This window comes from Pogoniulus pusillus, chromosome 25, assembly GCF_015220805.1.
Source record: "Pogoniulus pusillus isolate bPogPus1 chromosome 25, bPogPus1.pri, whole genome shotgun sequence".
Classification (NCBI taxonomy): Eukaryota; Metazoa; Chordata; class Aves; order Piciformes; family Lybiidae; genus Pogoniulus; species Pogoniulus pusillus.
In genome coordinates, this window is record NC_087288.1 from 5657229 (window position 1) to 5674109 (window position 16881).

At 48.0% G+C, this 16881-nt stretch overlaps 1 long non-coding RNA gene across 1 annotated transcript in view; it reads left to right on the top strand.

Moving 5' to 3' along the window:
• The first annotated feature begins 6842 nt into the window (after positions 1-6842).
• LOC135186524 (uncharacterized) overlaps positions 6843-16881 on the top strand; it is a 152524-nt gene continuing 142485 nt past the window's right edge. Inside the window, exon 1 of the long non-coding RNA XR_010307000.1 lies at positions 6843-7073. This is a non-coding gene — a long non-coding RNA (uncharacterized LOC135186524). The remainder of the gene's footprint in view (positions 7074-16881) is intronic.

The window sequence follows — 16881 nt, forward strand, 5'->3', positions numbered from 1 at the left end:
CCTCCCTGCGCAGCCCATTCCAATTGCAAAAGTGGATGCAATGTTCCAAGTGAGGTCTCCCTAGGGCAGAGTAGAGGGGGAAGAGAACCTCCCTCCATCTGCTGGACCCACTCTTCTTAATACACCCCAGGACCCCATTGGCTGCCTTGGCCACAAGAGCAAAAGCCATTTCTCCTCCACCACACCGGTCTGGTTCACTGAACGCCCACTGGTGGGGACTGTGTGCAGGACTGCTCTCTGCTGCTGAGCATAGGTCAGGTGTTGTGGGACTCTGCAGTGCCACTCTGTTCAGACAAGCATCAGGTCATTTAGTCCAGATCTTAGGAAGAAATTCTTCACTACAAGGGTGGCAGGATTCTGGAATCAATTATCCAGAGAGGTTGTGGATGCCCACTTCCTGGAGATGTTCAAGGCCAGGTTGGATGGGGCCTTAAGTAAACTGGTCTAGTTGAGAGGCAGGGAGGTTGGATTAGATCATCTCTGAGGTCTCTTCCATCCTGGTCCATTCTCTGATTCTAGAGAGTGGCCAAACAGAAATGGACATGGGGCTACTGGTTGACAGTGGCTGAACTTGAGCCAGTAGTGTGCTTGGGTGACCAAGAAGGCTAATGGCATTGTGGCCTGTGTCAGGAATAGTGTGGCCAGCAGGACCAGGGAAATCCTTTTGCTCCTGTACTCAGCACTGATTGAGCCACACCTTGAGTATTGTGTCCAGTTCTGGGCCCCTCCACTTAAGAAAGACATTGAGGTGCTTGAACATGTCCAGAGAAAGGCATCAAGGCTGGTGAGGGCACTGGAGCACAGCCCTGTGAGGAAAAGCTGAGGGAGCCAGGAGTGTTCAGCCTCACTGCTCTCTACAACTACCTGAAAGGAGGTTGTAGCTAGGTGGGGCTGGTCTCTTCTCCCAGGCAACCAGCACCAGAACATGAGGACAAAGCCCCAAGCTGTGCCAGGGCAGTTTAGGCTGGATGTTAGGGCGATGTTCTTCATAGCAAGAGTCATTTGCATTGGGATGAGCTGCTCAGGGAGGTGTTGGGATCACAGTCCCTGGGAGTGTTTAAAAGGACACTGGGTGTGTCCATGGCTTACTTGGTTAGATGGTGTTAGGTGATAGGTTGGACTTGATGATTTCTAAGGTCTTTTCCAATCTGGTCAGTTCTGTGATTCTGTGCTGTCAGTGGCAGAGGCAGGCAGGCTCCACCTACTGGGTATTTTACTGTGGGCTTGGATGCCAGCTTCATGGGTGGTGCTACCATCAGCAGCACAGCAAAGCTGCTTCCAGGGTAAAAAAAGAATTTAGTGTGTTCCTGAAGGAAATAGCAAGAAGCAACATCTCTGATAATCCAGTAAATGGGGTTTTTTTTTGCCTCTGCTGACACTCTTTCCACATGGGAGAAGGATGAAGGAAGAGCATATTTCTTGTTTCAGGAATTTGCCAGTCATTGTGGAACCATGGAGGGAGGTGTGGAAGGGGCAAGTGAAATCTCATGAGGATGAAAAGCCTTGCAGCATCATGCACGAGGCCAGTAATGAATCATATCATCACTTCAGTGAGCTTGTGCATGGCAGTGAATTGTAGTTATTGTTTTCTCTATCGTTGTTTCACACTTTTGCCTCTCTCCTCAGCTGTAATTATCATTCCACTGGGGTTCTGTCTAAGAAAGCAGAACCATCTGGGGAAATCAGCATCGCTTCACTCGGTCTCAGCTGGAATTAAAATGATCTGCTGTGAAGATGAAGAAGGAGGAAAAAAACCCCTGAAATATCTTGTAATGGGAATTAACCAGGGCTGTTGTCCAGCATCTACAGTTCAGTGTGAGACAGAAATAGCATTTAATAAGATGGTGGAATGTACAGTACCAGGAGTAAAAAAAGAAGGGGAAGGTCTACTCCTTGTGCTGTCTCCAAACTGTGGCGGTACTGTGGTGAAAGCCAGTGAATTGTCCCTGTTTGTAGCGATGACAAGATGAGGCCAGCCTGTGCTCCAGTGAAATGCATTAACTCACATCCCTAAAATGTGACCTCATATTCCCAGGACTGCAGATGTGGAGGATGTGCAGTAAAGAAGTCCAGCAGGCTTTTATCTCTAAGTCTGAACCTTGCTTAGATCATGAGATGAAATGCAACTCTGCCTTCCTGTGAAACCGGTCTGCTTGGCACGGTCACTGACATCACGGCGCTTCGGCATCTCACACAACTGGAGCTGCTCTGCTCAAAGAGAGCAGGGAAGCAAAGTGATGTGGTAGTGTCTGTGAGCTTGCACGGTGACTGCTGAACTGATCTGGGGGCTGTCAGGCCTGCACTTGCCAAACACATAGAAAGTGAAGATTGTCCAAAGAGGTTTGTGTGTATGTGGGTGAGGGAGAAGGATGATGAACAAACACATTAGTGAGATGCTCTACCAAGCGTGTTTCTGTGCCAGTACCCTCAGTGATGCTTGCTGCTTAGCATTTCCATTTCATGGAATCTCAGAATGGGTTGGGTTAGAAGGGACCTTAAAGATTATCCAGTTCCAGCCCCCCTGCCATGGGCAGGGACACCTCCCACTAGCCCAGGTTGCTCAAGGCCTTATCCAACCTGGCCGTGAGCATCTCTAGGGAGGGGGCATCACCAAGCTTCCTGGACAACCTGTGCCAGTGTCTCTCCACCCTCACTGTCAAGAATTTCTTCTTAATCTTCAGTCTAGATTTCCCCTCCAATCCATTCTCTCCCACCCTATTACTACAAGCCCTTGTCAAAAATCCCTCCATAGCTCTCCTGTATCTCCCTTCAGATACCAGAAGGCTGCGCTAAGGTCTCCTTGGAGTCTTCTCTTCTCCGGGGTGAACAGCTCTAGTTGCCTCAGCCTGTCCACACAGGGCAGGTGCTCCAGCCCTCTGATCATCTTCTTGGACTCCTCTGGACCCACTCCAGCAGTCTGATTTCCTTCTTGCCTCATTTTTGATGTCCTATTTTGTCTCATAAAGTGAACAGTGCACAGAGCACATTGGCTGAGTTATGGAATTATCTGAGAATTAGAGTGCCATCAGGAAGTGGTGGTAAATGAATAATTCACTGAGTGCTGGAGCAAATGAAGCCTAATGTTTTGTGAATTTGTATGCAGTGTTTTGACAGGATAGGATCTATTGAAGTGTGAATATTTTTTTCCTGTTAGGATGTTTCTGTCATTTCTCTGCTGTGCAAGATCCTGCATTACCTGGTAATGATTTATTTTGTAGCCTGTCCCTTGGTGAGGACTGCACAGTGTCTCTTCTCCAGCCAGCCTCAGTCATCAAACATCTGGCAATATATTCCTGTCTCTACCTGTGCAGCTGGGTGAGCTGCAATCAGATCCTCTGCTCAGACTTGCATTTGTTTGATAATCTGCATTGCCCACGTGATTCTCACCCTGGCTGCAGTGAGTCTGCAGTGAGGCAGGCAGCAAAAGACCTGGGAGGGAGAACAGCCCAGGCTCTGTCATAAAGGCAGAGTGGGTGCACCGTGACCAGGCCATTCATCTCGGAGAAGTTCAGTACAGCCTTTCTGCCAAACTGGGGGCAACCTGATGAAGAGATGGGGACTGACAGATTTCATCACTGCCTAAACCTGGCTTTCCAATCAAAGCAGGACATCCATTGTGCAGAAGCTGGGAGCAGCTGATATATTCCTGCTTTTGCCCTATTTAGTGAATAGAGGAGTAGCAAATCTGTCAGTTTCTGGACAACAAATAGAAGGCTCAGCCTCATTCAAGCCTACATCCCAAATGCTATCCAGTGCTAGCAGGAAAATGTTTTCAGAGGTCAAAAGTGAAGCAATGAAGGCAGTGTCATCACCACAACTGGGTTAACATCTGTGGTTTTTTTCTTTCTTGGCTGTCACTTGGCCTAGAGATGGAAGGAGGCTGTGGTGCTACACCGCAAGAAGGTCAGAACAGATGTGTGAGGTTGTCGGGAAAAGCGTGGATGTGGAAACAGTGTTTCACCCATCCCATTTCACAGCAGCAGGGCTCTTGAGAAACGCTGACTCCACATTCCATGAGTAGCTTCCCTCTGCCAAGCCCACAGGCTTGCTGGGTACCCTCAGAGGGTGTTCCTAGGAGATGGAAATAACTGGGTGGTGGTGAGGGAACCCACAGAAAACAACACCCCTAAACCTTGATATCAATGCAGGACTGGTAACAGGCTGTGCTGTGTGTTAGGGACATCCATTTCTGTGCCTTTGTTTCCACTTGGTGTTGCTTATAGTGAAGGCACTTAAAAGCTGCTTCTGCTTCTGAGGGTGATTCTCCCCATCTTGCTGTTGATGCAAGAGCTTCAGCACAGCAGAGAGAAGTGAGGGGAAGGAGGCTGCTCTTTCTTCAGCAGTTTTATACTGGCACTTCAGGGGGCTACACTGTCCCCAGGGGTGTGGACTCTGGCATGTCTCTGAACACTGAACGCTGTGCTGACTGTCCTGCTGTGCTGTGGTTTGCTTTAAGCTTCAAAGTTGCTTTGTATTTCATGAAGGTATGCATTTATGAGGATGCATGTCTTCAGGCACTGTGCACCCTGGATACAGCAAACAACACTGGGGGCAGTTTGGGGCAGAGAAAGGCAACAAAGCTGGTGAGGAGTGGCTGAGGGAACTGGGGCTGTTTAGTGAGGAGGAGGATGATGGGAGATCTCCTTGTTCTCTACAACTCTCTGAGAGGAGGGTGGAGCCAGTTGGGAGTCAGTTTCTTCCCCCTTGCAACAAGTGTGGGAGGTATAGGTGCAATGATTTGGTACAGCATCTCTATCTCAGGGGCTGAAGATGCTTAGAAAAGCAACCGGGCACCTTAAAATCTAGGTAAGGGCCCCACATCAGACATGCTCTGGGATGAGAGGGGAAGGGCAGTGTACAGCAGTCAGGCAGGGGTGCTACAGCTGTGGAAAAGTGACGAAGTGAAAAGAGCTGAAGGACAGCTGAATGTTTGCAGGTCTCGCTTTGCCAGTTAGAAGTCTTCAATATTCTGTGATCAGCTGTAGATCCCTCCTGGTTTCCCTGGCTAGCCATCAGACTACCTGAGGTGTGGACTGCTGCTGACTTCTGAACTGATGAGTCCTGGCCTGTATCAAGAATAGTGTGGTGAGCAGGACCAGGGAAGTCATTCTTCCCCTGTACTCAGCACTGGGTAGGGCACATCTAGAGTACTGTGTCCAGTTCTGGGCTTCTCCATTTAAGAAAGAGGTGCAGGAATGTGTCCAGAGAAGGGCACCAAGGCTGGAGCACAGCCCTGTGAAGAGAGGCTGAGGGAGTTGGGGATGTTCAGCCTGGAGAAGAGGAGGCTCAGGGGAGATCTCATTGCTGTATACAACTACCTGAAAGGAGGTTGTAGCCAGGTGGAGTTGGTCTCTTCTGCTAGGCATCCAGTAGCAGAACAAGAGGACACAGCCTCAAGCTCTGACAGGGCAGGTTTAGGCTGGATGTTAGAAAGAAGCTTTTCACAGAAAGAGTAATTGGCATTAGAATGGGCTGCCCGGGGAGGTGGTGGAGTCACAGTCCTTGGAGGTGTTTAAAAGAAGAATGAATGAGGCACTTGGTGCCATCGTTTAGTTAATTAGAAGACATTAGTGATAGATTGGACTTGATGATCTCAAAGGTCTTTTCCAACCTGGTTAATTCTATAGTACTTTGTGATAGCTGCATTTCGAAAGAGGCTTCCCTGATCACTCCCTAGCAGGATTTGTTCTCCCCAGTTTTAACTTCATTTTTTCAAACCAGTGGCTCCAAGCAGCAGTGACCTGCAAGACTACTGTCAGGTGAGCACGTTAGGCTCTGCACCTGTGGTGCAAACTCCCCACCTGTAGGCCTCCTATTGTACCTGGTGAGTGCACCCTCACCATGGTGGCTGGGGTTTACTTTGGGTGCACTTAAAGAACCAGAATGGGATAGTGTAGTTCAGAAGGGAAAGGTGAACATTCAGGCTGTTCCAAAATGTTGTGTGAGGACGTTTAAAAAACTGGATGGGAGGATATGGAAGCAGTAAACAAGTTATCTTCAAGGCTTTAGATGCAATGTTCTCTGTACTTTTTCTTTGCAAGAGGTTCTGGTGCTGACTTGTTTTCAAGACTTCCATGTCCCATAGATGAAGAGTACAGGCTTTTCCTTGGCTTGAGAAAGACAAGGGTTTTCTGTATTTGCAGATACAGGAAGGGGAGAATTAAGGCACACCTGGAAAGATGTGTTCCAGACACCAAGGAAGACCTGTCATCAGGCTCAGTTGCTGATAGGAAGAGTGTTAGGTGTGTAGGTAGCTCACGTGTGAATGTTCAGACTGAAGCATGGACACAATCCCTGTAAGCAGGGAAAAGGTCAACTAAAAGTGCTGATTAGGCAGTCCTCTGGCTTTCAGTTTTCCTCACGTTCAGAAGTGCACTCTCCATGCTGCCTTCCAGATGGGGGTTTGGCTGTGATCTGTCCTGGCACACAAGCTGACCTGCTGGGGCCATGTGGAAGCAGACCAAAGGGCAGGGACCTCAAAGCATTAGTTAGTAATTGTAGGCTGCTGCTGCCCATTGAGCTCCCTATGGATTTCATGTCAGTGTGTGCAGAACTCCCTGCAAGCTGGGCAAATTTCCATCGATCTACACTACACCATTTTGGCCAAGCAAGGAATTGATTGGCCCATCTTGCAATGCAACATTCACTTGCTACAGTGTGTGCAGCAAGAGATCTTGCTGATTAAAGTTCACTGAAACAAGAGACTCTGGTAGGGCCCAGAAGGCACCAGAAGCTTTAATTACCCTGATCAGCCCCACCTGGCACCCACCCACACCCTCCCTCTCATTAACGCAGGTGCTCAGTTGAAGCTGTGTTCTGGGCTTGTTTTGTGCTCTCGGTGCATTTGCTTTTGATCCTGCTTTGGAGTTGTTCTCTGGATTTGCTCAGTTGTTGCTTTGCTTTTCCCTGGAATGTCCGTGGGATGTTCTGCTGTTGCTGCTCCTGCTTGCTTGGCCCCGGTGCTGTGGAGTTGATCGGTATGGGTGAGGTCTTTGTCCTGCCTCTGTTGTGTCGGCATTCAGCTCAGCTCCGCTCCTCTCTTGGAGCTGCCCTGCTCTTGGAGCTCCCTACAGGTAAGAAGTTCCCTGTGGCTTCTCTATTTTTGTGTATTTTCAGTGTTGTTACTCCATTCTTTAGAACTTGTATAAAATGCAGTGCAAATTAAAGGATTGTAACTGCTAACAAGGTAGAAGCCAGGCCTGACGTTAAAGCTGCCTCCTTCTCCAAAAAAAGGAGGACTCTTACTTTCATCAAAAGCTGAAGTAGTTTGGAGTAGTAATGTAGGCAGTTTAAGGACAGTCTGAACACAGCTGAAAGGGTTAGCAGTGGAAATTGCTGTGAAAAAAAAAACCAGTACTGTCTGCTAATGCTGGCTTCTGAAAATTAATTTGGAGCTGGGTGGTTTCATCATGTTTGAAATGCAAACACTAATCTTGTCAGCTTCATCATTATTGTTTTCTGTTATTGATTCTCTTAATTCTGTAACTAGGCTAGAGCAGTTCTCTGGGCTGGGTACTTTCAGAATGATAAGCAGTGGCACCTCCCTAGCTTTGCAGAAGGGGAAGAGAAACATAAAGAAGTTTTTTAATGGTTTAGGAGGTGGAGGAGCATGTCTGGCTCTGCAGAGACCCAGGATGGGTGTCTTGCTGCTGCTACAGCAGTCCCTGTGTCCACATTGGTCCTCCCCTGAAGGAAAGGGTCTGGCTGTGTGAGGCAGAGCACAAATTACCCTCAGCTGAAACGTGTGTTCACCTCTCGTTGCACTCGCCAAATGCTGACGCCAGATGCAGTGCACCTGTGGGCAAGACCTAAAGGAGGCCTGGCTCTAAACAAAGGGTTTCTCATGGCAATATTGATAGCAGGGGAGGGAGGAGACTTGAGGGTGTCTAATTCCACTCACTGTGGCTTTTCCAAACGCGGGAGGGACTCCCCAGCTGGTCTGGTCCCGGAACAAAGTCTGAGGACCCAGCAGTGACCCCTAGCACAGGCTTCTCTCAGAGGCTGCACTCTTCCAGCCATGTATTAAGTGACGGATTCACTTGCATCAGTGTAGCTACAATTGCCAAAGGAAACATCGTCTTCCTGCACAGAGGACTCCTGGTTTGAATGCCTTTGTTATTCACCACCTCTCCACTGTCGTATCATGAAAGCCCTTCAGTGGCTGTTTGTAAAGTTTGGAGGCAGCCTAAGCCAAGTGAGTAAGAAATCACTCAGGACCTGCTGCATTGTGGAGTGTTAGGAAATTTCCTCTCCCTCCCCTCCAAATAAAATTTACCAAAGCAGCTCAGATGGCCTGGAAGTAAGATGAAGCTCTATTTACAGCAAAGCTAAATTTACAAGCAGATATACACAATATAGAAATAATACAGAAATCTAATCCTCCCCTTGGATAAAGAAAGCCCAGAAGAGACCAACACAACCTCCTTCTCCCCACCCCACACATAGACAACCATCAAGGCTCCTCTGTTGTCAGGCCAGTCAAGGGTAGTGCACAATGTGGAGGAGTCAGAGAGACGAAGGAACTCGGAGCAACAGAGCCCAAGAGCCAGTTTTTTTATACACTGTTGTTTTATGCCTCATAGCAAACCAATGAATGATTACAAGATGTTAGGGACTCAAAGAGACCTCCACGGATCCAACCCCCCTGCCAGAGCAGGACTATAAAATCTAGCACAGGAACACATCCAGACAGGCTTGAAAGTCTCCAGAGAAGGAAACTCCACCACCTCTCTGGGGAGCCTGCTTCAGTGCTCTGGGACTCTTACAGTGAAGAAGTTCTTAGACTTTATTGTTATTATTTTTTTTTTTACAACCAGTGCCCTGCTCATTCAGTCTAGATTCAAAGGAATGCCCAGAAAATTCCTCTCTTGTTTATAATTTCAAACCAAAATAGAGTATTAGCTCCTAAATGTATATGCTTGGAGCCTCAGTGTGTGTTCAGGGAATTAAACAGCACAAGAGCCTTGCTAGATTTGCTGGTTTTGTTTAGTTGGCTTTTCTTTGACTCCTTGCTGGGCCCTGGTTTTGGCTTTGTTTGGTTTGGTTGTGGTTTTGGTTTGGATTTGGGTTGTATTTTTTTTAAACCCAGAGTTGAAAAAATATCAATTCTGAGTGGTTGTTTTATTTTTCCCCTATTACCACAGGCTGAATGCTTAACTCAGCCCTGTGTTTATTTGGGTGCTTCGAAATGCCATGCAACAGAAAGCAAAACCTGTGTGCAAGCACTTAGCAGTTCTGCTGTTGGATTTAATAAATGCTGTTTGAGCTTGCATTCCCTTGCTGGCTTATGCTGGGGAATTGCCCACCACTGTGAGATCTGAAAGTTCAAGAGAAGAAACTATGAAAGGGAATATCTAATTTCTTTACTCTGGTTGCTGTTTCATTGCCTCAATTAATCTACATCTGCAAGTTCCTCAGTTTAGGGAAAATTATTGGAGTGGCAGTGTCCACTCTGCAGAGAGCTGGCAGTTGGGTTTTAATAAATGTGGGCTATTTAGTACACAGACACAGACTGGCCTTTGAAATCTATCAAGCCTTGCCCAGCCTGCTCTGAATAATTTTAAGAATCCAGTGGATAACTGATGAAAAAAAAAGCTATCAGCTCTTCTGCCTGTGAGCTATCATTCTTACTTCCAACAAATGTGATGCTTGCAGAACAGTCTGGATTAGTATTTCTGAAGCTGCCCTGCTCCTTTACACTGGCCCTGCTTGCACACTAGTGTGCTGTACCTCTGCAAAGTATAAACTAATGAGCACTTGCTCAATAGCGTATCTGAAACAGAAAGAATTCCATTTCCACAGTGCATCTCGTGGTGCTAAGCAGCAGGAATGTGTTTCAAACAGGCTGTCTTGGCTCATATTGTGATTTCTGTTTGCAGAACTAACTAAAACTGCAATCTGAAAAACAATAACAACTAAAACAAAACCAATAGAAGCCCCAAACAAACAACCCCCCCCAACAAACCAACCAACTACAACAAACCCCTGCCTTTCCACAAAGCTCCCCAAAAAATCAAACCACAGAAATGTGTCTGAAAGATTTAATCTAGGATCTCATCAACACTAAAAGCTTGGGTGCTATATTTGTATCAGATTTGTAAGTAGGTAATTTGCATCAGGCACTGCAGTGACTTAGCGCTGGCTTCTAACTGGACTTTGTTTGGATGGATGCTTTTGTCAGGGCTGTGTGGTAACTTGGCCTGTGCCTGCCCAAGAGCTGGTGTAAGCATGTGCTGTGACATGGAAAGTGTCTGGGATGCACTCAGCTGCAGTGGGCTGAGCGTTTTTGCTGGACTAACAGCTGGGTAATAAGGTTTCCACCAGCTTATGGCTGGAATCACTGGGGAGCCATTCACATTTAGCTAACAGTTATTGCAAAGGGTCAACCAGCAATCACAGAACAGAATCACAGGATGCTGCTCTACAGAAAAAGTCAGAATGCAGAACGAAGGGGAGGAAAGAGTTATTTTCTGTATTTACTTCTGTATACTTTGGTCAAGCATTGGAACAGGCTGCCCAGGGAAGTGGTGGAGTCACCATCCCTGGAGGTGTACAAAAAAGCATGGCCATGGCACCTGGGGACATGGTTTAGTGGCCACAATCACAGAATAATAGAATAGAAGAGAATTCCAAGATCATCCAGTCCAACCTTTGATCCAGCTCTGAAGAGCCAACACTAAACCATGTCCCTAAGCACCAGGTCCACACATCACTGCTGCTTGAACATCCCTAGGGATGGTGACTCCAGCACTGCCTTGGGCAGACCGTTCTAATGTTTGATAATCCTTTCTGTGAAGAAGTATTTCCTAATATCCAGCCTAAACCTCCCCTAGTGCAGCTTGTAACCATTTCCTCAAGTCCTGCCTCTTGTCTTCAAGAAGGGGCTGCTCCTTCTTTGCTCCCACCACCCTTCAGGTGCTGGGTTGATAGCTGGACTTGATTTTAAGGTTGGACAAGACCTCTAATAGTTCTATCTACCAAGTTTCCTTTTGTGGACACGTAAATAAAGCTTAGAGATACAAATCTACACAGCAACATGAATGCCTTCTAAAAATATGTGTATATATATATATATATGTAGAGAGAATCCCATTGTCACAGTGAGACAGACAATTGTTTGTTGTATATGTAAAAGACCAAAATGAAACAAACAAAAAAAAATCAGTCTGGCCCCAGTTCCTGCTTTAAAATCTCTACCTCTGGGCCAGCTCATCACCAGGCTAATTTGACACCTGCTGAATTCTCCCCTTTGTATTTTTCCCCTCATTCTCCTGGTTGTTAATCTTGCTGAGTCACTGTAAAATTAATTATAAACCAGAATTGCATCTAACTGGAAAATCTGGAAATGAAATAGATCTGGCTGTGAAATGGAGCTAACCCTGATGCTGCAGGGAGCTGTGTCCATTGTGCTCTGCTAGACCTGGCCAGGCAGTCTCATCACTGCCAAGCCTAGGGCCCAGATTTCTCCCATATGCCTCTTGAATTTCCATGTAATTATTAGAGGTGAGCTTCTGCCATGCTCCTGAGGCTCAGCAGGAAGTGGCTGTGCTTAAAAACCGCCTAAATGCTTTTATTTATCTGGAAACTCACTGCCTCCAGTGGTGGGTGGCATTCTTCTGGCCCAGCACTCCCTTCAGCAGCCTGAAAGATGGATGAGATTTTCCATAGGTAGGGTCACTGCTTTCAACTGGACCATGTGAAAGTGAGCAGGAGACATTGCATGACAAAATGTTCTGCAAAAAAAAGTTGTTGTTTGCAGCTGGGGTCTTTCTAAAATATACTTTCATACACTTCACAGCTGGTAGAGCCTGAACCACAGAAATGTAAAGGTTGGAAAAGCCCCTCAGGATCACCAAGTCCAGCCAAGAACCCCACTCTACCAGGTTCACCCTAAACAATATTCCCAAGCACCACATCCAAATGACCTTCAAACACATCCAGGGTTGGCAACTCAGCCACCTCCCTGGGCAGCCCATTCCAGTGTCTGACCACTCTCATTCTGAATGTTTTTTCTTAATGTCCAGTCTAAACTTAAAGCTGTTGCAGCTTGAGGCCATTCCCTCTTGTTCTATCGCTAATTACCCGTGAGAGGAGACCGGCACCAACCCCTCTGCAACCTCCTTCCAGGTAGCTGTACATAGCAGTGGGGTCACCCCTCAGCCTCCTCTTGTTCAAACTAACCATCCCCAGCTCCTTCAGTTGCTCTTTATCAGATTTATTCTCCAGGCCCTTTCCCAGCTCATTGCCCTCCTCTGCACTTGCTCCAGCACCTCCAAATCCCTCTCGTAATGAGGTGCCCAAAACTGAATACAATACTCATGGTGTGACTTCACCACTACTGACTACAAGGTGACAATCACCTCCCTGCTCCTGCTGGGCACAGCATTTCTAATAGAAGCCAGGATGCCATTGGCTTTCTTGGCCACCTGGGCACACTACTGGCTCATATTCAGCTGCTTGTCTGGTAGAACCTGCAGGTCCCTTTCTGCCAGACAGCTTTCCAGCCAAACTTCCCCAAGCCTGAAACATTGCTTGGGGTTGTTGTGACCCAAAATAAGTATAGAGAGGGGAAGGAATGATAGGTCAAGGTAATTCTTCATGGATCTCCCATTTAACATTACCTACTAGCACGCAGGCTACTGACAGTTTCCTAACCTGTCATGTAAACTCAGTGTTGTAGTCATCTGCCTGGAAAACCTAATTTTAACCTCTACTTACTCTGTTCTGGTGTCTCAGGGCCCTGGTGGCTGAGTGATGTTTTCCTGATTTTCAGTGCCAGTCTGTTGGTGACTGGTGGTCAATTTTAATCTGTTCTTTTGGTTTGCTCCAATGTCTGTAAGTGTAAGAGGGAAAGGGAAGGACTACTGCTCCTCTGGGAAGCAAACTGACTTTCCCTCTGTGTAAGGTCATCTCTAGAGGATTTGAGGTTTGGGCTGCCACATTTTAAGCCACACTCTAAGTTGTAAAATTGCTTGTTTGTAATTTACCAGCTACTTGGAAAGCTTCTAATAACCTGTAGAAACAGACAGAGATATTTTGCAAGTAGGAGAGGGAGTTTTATGCCACTGTAGGTACAACTTTATTGAAATTAGTTTGCTTCTTCCCCTTTTCTCTGACTTCTCTCCTGTGCTTTGTTCTTGGCAAGTATAAAACCCAACCTGTACTATAGTAGCTACACCACTAGAAAAACCAAACCACATTTTCTGCTGTTAGTCAAAGCTAAGTGGTTGATACGTCAGTCGTGTAACTTGTTCAGCTCTTCAAGACTTTGGAGTCTATAGGAAAAGGATGATGTCTGACTTCTTGATAAGAATCCTTCCAGCCTTGGAAACTGCTCCTAACACATGAATAATATTCTGTGTTTGCTATGATGAACTGATAATAACGGGAAATTATTTTATTACCCTGTGCATCAATAAAGTGGCAGAGTATTTGTGAGTTGAAAATCAACAGTCACCTCACAGTTCTGCCTCTATGATAAGCTCTTTAGTGTCTATCAGCACAAACATTACTTTTGTGTCTATTGTGGCTTAATACTTTTATGATGTTGAATGTCATGTAGAAATAAAAAAAAATCCCATCACGTTTTAGATATTATTCTGTAATAAACCTTTAGTGTGCCATTAAATCTGCAGGAGCTATTAACTGCTTTTACAGTAACAGAATCTCCATTTGGCCCTGCTCTAGCTGTTAAGCACAGGACATTTTGGGGGCTGGCCTTAACTCCCTAATAAAAGGTGTGTCTTTCCTTAATATCAGATATTGTGCAGCCTGCAAATGAGGTGAGGGTTCAGAGCTCTATCAGTGCACAGTTTGTAGGTGTGGGAGGACTTGCTGGTCTTTCAGCTATTATTTACTCCAGAGAATTTCGAGGGCTGTCCAAAAGCATTTAGCCCGAGGGATCTGAGCCTGTGGGTCAGCCTCACATGTAAGCAATGAGACTTGGGCAAATACAGAGCTGTGTCTTGCACTCAGACTGGAGAATGTTGATGTGGTGGCTTGAAACTAATCCTCTAGCATGGTCTGAAATTATAAACAAAGGAAAAAAAGGAACTTTTTGGACAAATTAAATAGGAGACTGGATGCAAAAGTAAAATAGCCCATTGGGTTCCATTCGCTTGCAGGTTAAGATAAAGTGTACTGCACAAAATCTTCTTTCTTCATTCTCTCTTCTTTGCTCTGGCTGCTGCTGGCTGGTGTTTTTGCATGGCTTTTGCTGATGTTGTAGTTTGAGAGGTCTCGGGTTCAGCTATGAAAACTACAGAGACCAAGATCCATCACAAGGGGTGGATCTGGGCACGCCAGGATGTTGTACTGTTGTTATTCCATGCTGTTTTCCAGTAGTGCAGTTTAAAGGCTGGTGCCTGGTTGGTGTCTCCCTTTCCCTTGGCTCCTGCCTCGGGCAGAGCGGTGTCCTCCTTGCCTCGGCTCCTGCCTCGGGCAGAGCGGTGTCCTTCTTCCCTTGGCTCCTGCCTCGGGCAGAGCGGTGTCCTTCTTCCCTCGGCTCCTGCCTCGGGCAGAGCGGTGTCCTTCTTCCCTCGGCTCCTGCCTCGGGCAGAGCGGTGTCCTTCTTCCCTCGGCTCCTGCCTCGGGCAGAGCGGTGTCCTCCTTGCCTTGGCTCCTGCCTCGGGCAGAGCGGTGTCCTCCTTGCCTTGGCTCCTGCCTCGGGCAGAGCGGTGTCCTCCTTGCCTCGGCTCCTGCCTCGGGCAGAGCGGTGTCCTTCTTCCCTCGGCTCCTGCCTCGGGCAGAGCGGTGTCCTTCTTCCCTCGGCTCCTGCCTCGGGCAGAGCGGTGTCCTCCTTGCCTCGGCTCCTGCCTCGGGCAGAGCGGTGTCCTCCTTGCCTTGGCTCCTGCCTCGGGCAGAGCGGTGTCCTCCTTGCCTTGGCTCCTGCCTCGGGCAGAGCGGTGTCCTCCTTGCCTCGGCTCCTGCCTCGGGCAGAGCGGTGTCCTCCTTGCCTCGGCTCCTGCCTCGGGCAGAGCGGTGTCCTCCTTGCCTTGGCTCCTGCCTCGGGCAGAGCGGTGTCCTTCTTCCCTCGGCTCCTGCCTCGGGCAGAGCGGTGTCCTCCTTGCCTTGGCTCCTGCCTCGGGCAGAGCGGTGTCCTCCTTGCCTTGGCTCCTGCCTCGGGCAGAGCGGTGTCCTCCTTGCCTCGGCTCCTGCCTCGGGCAGAGCGGTGTCCTCCTTGCCTTGGCTCCTGCCTCGGGCAGAGCGGTGTCCTCCTTGCCTTGGCTCCTGCCTCGGGCAGAGCGGAGTCCTTCTGACCTCGCGCCCTGTGCGTGGCAGATGGCTCCTGGCTGGCAGCGACTTTGGCGCTGCCTCACGCGGCCTGCCGAGGCCTTGTAGGCCTGAGCTAGGGGGCAGGGAAAGCAGCTCTGGCCTGCTCTCAGGCCTGCTGGGGGTGGCAGGGAGGGAGTGTTGTAGATAGCTCTCATCTGCTAGACTTGGCCTGGCTTGCGGCTGTGTGCGTAGAGGCGCCTGTGAAGGCAATCTCCCTTTGAAGTCCCGGTCAGTGTGCAGGATCTTCACTCTTACTGCTCAGAAGGAGCGAGAGTCGCCTCTGTCCTCCAGGCCTAGGTAAGCCATGGCTCAAACTGCGAGAGCTGACCCTAGCTGAGGCTCTTGTTGTGGCTGAGCAAACAGCAGCAGTGGGGCCTTCCTGATCTCTCTCTTTCTCCCTCAGAAGGGGCAGGGGCAGAGCTATTTTGCTTTTCCCTAGTCCGAGGGGAGGCCTTTGTGGTGTTTTTCTGAGCTGTGGCTCTAGGGAAACGTATTTTGTACCTATGCCTTGTACTTTATGCTTTTAGATCTTAGCTTGCTTGCAAGTACAGCTTCGTTTGGCTTCCAAACCTTCTGAGCTAGCCTGGTGGTTTATTTTGGGGGTAATTTCAACCTACGACAGCTGTTGTGCAACAGTGTGCAAGTGGATGCTGTGGGGAGCCAAACCCAAGGGTGGGAAGGAGCTTCCCTGTCCAGCCATATCTGGAGTTCATTCAGCTGAATGGGGGTCCAGAATCAGGAGACTGAGTGATGCACATGATGTGTGTCAGGGGAGATGACCCACGCCGGCCTAGCAGGAGGTTTGGGTAAGAAGAACCCAGATAAACAAGTCCCCAGTGCCCCATGCATTGCCTTTAAGCAGACTCGTGTCTCTACTGCAGCTTTTAGATCACCGCTGCTTGCACTAATTATCAACAGCACAGGGCTTCTGAGAGTGCAAAAAGGCAGTTCCTTGGTGCCCTGCTCTGCCCTAGTGAGACCACACCTGGAACACCCTGTCAAATTCTCTGCTGTTCTCTGGATAGAGAAACTTGGCACGAAACAGAAGCAAATTCTACCACGCCTCTTTTGTCAGAGGGAAGAATTTTATTTCATAAAGCATCAATTCTGTGTTTTAAATGTGGAGTAGATTTCTGGGTGCCTGATTTGGGGAGTGGAGGTTGTTTTTTGTTATTACCAGCAGATAAAAAAGTGTAAGCTCACTGGATAAATATTTGTTCTGGCTTAGTGGGAAAGTGACAGAGCAATGTTTTACCCACAGTACTTTATTGATGGAACAATTTGATTGAAGTCTACCAGGAAACACTGACAATGGAAGGAGTTCTTTCAATGCCAGCGTGGTTTCCAAGGGGATCCCATGCACTTACAGTCTGTTCAGCTGTAGCTGTATAACATGGCATAGACAGAACAGTTACCTATGGAGACATGTCACACAGAAGTGTCAGGGTTGGAGGAGACATCAAAGATCATCCAGTTCCAACCCCCTTGCCATGGCAGGGACACCTCATGCAGCTCTGGAGTTAAAGAATCATAGAATAGTTTAGGTTGGGAGGGGCCTCAAAGATTGTCTAGTTCCAACACCCTGCCATAGGCAGGGACATCTCCCAC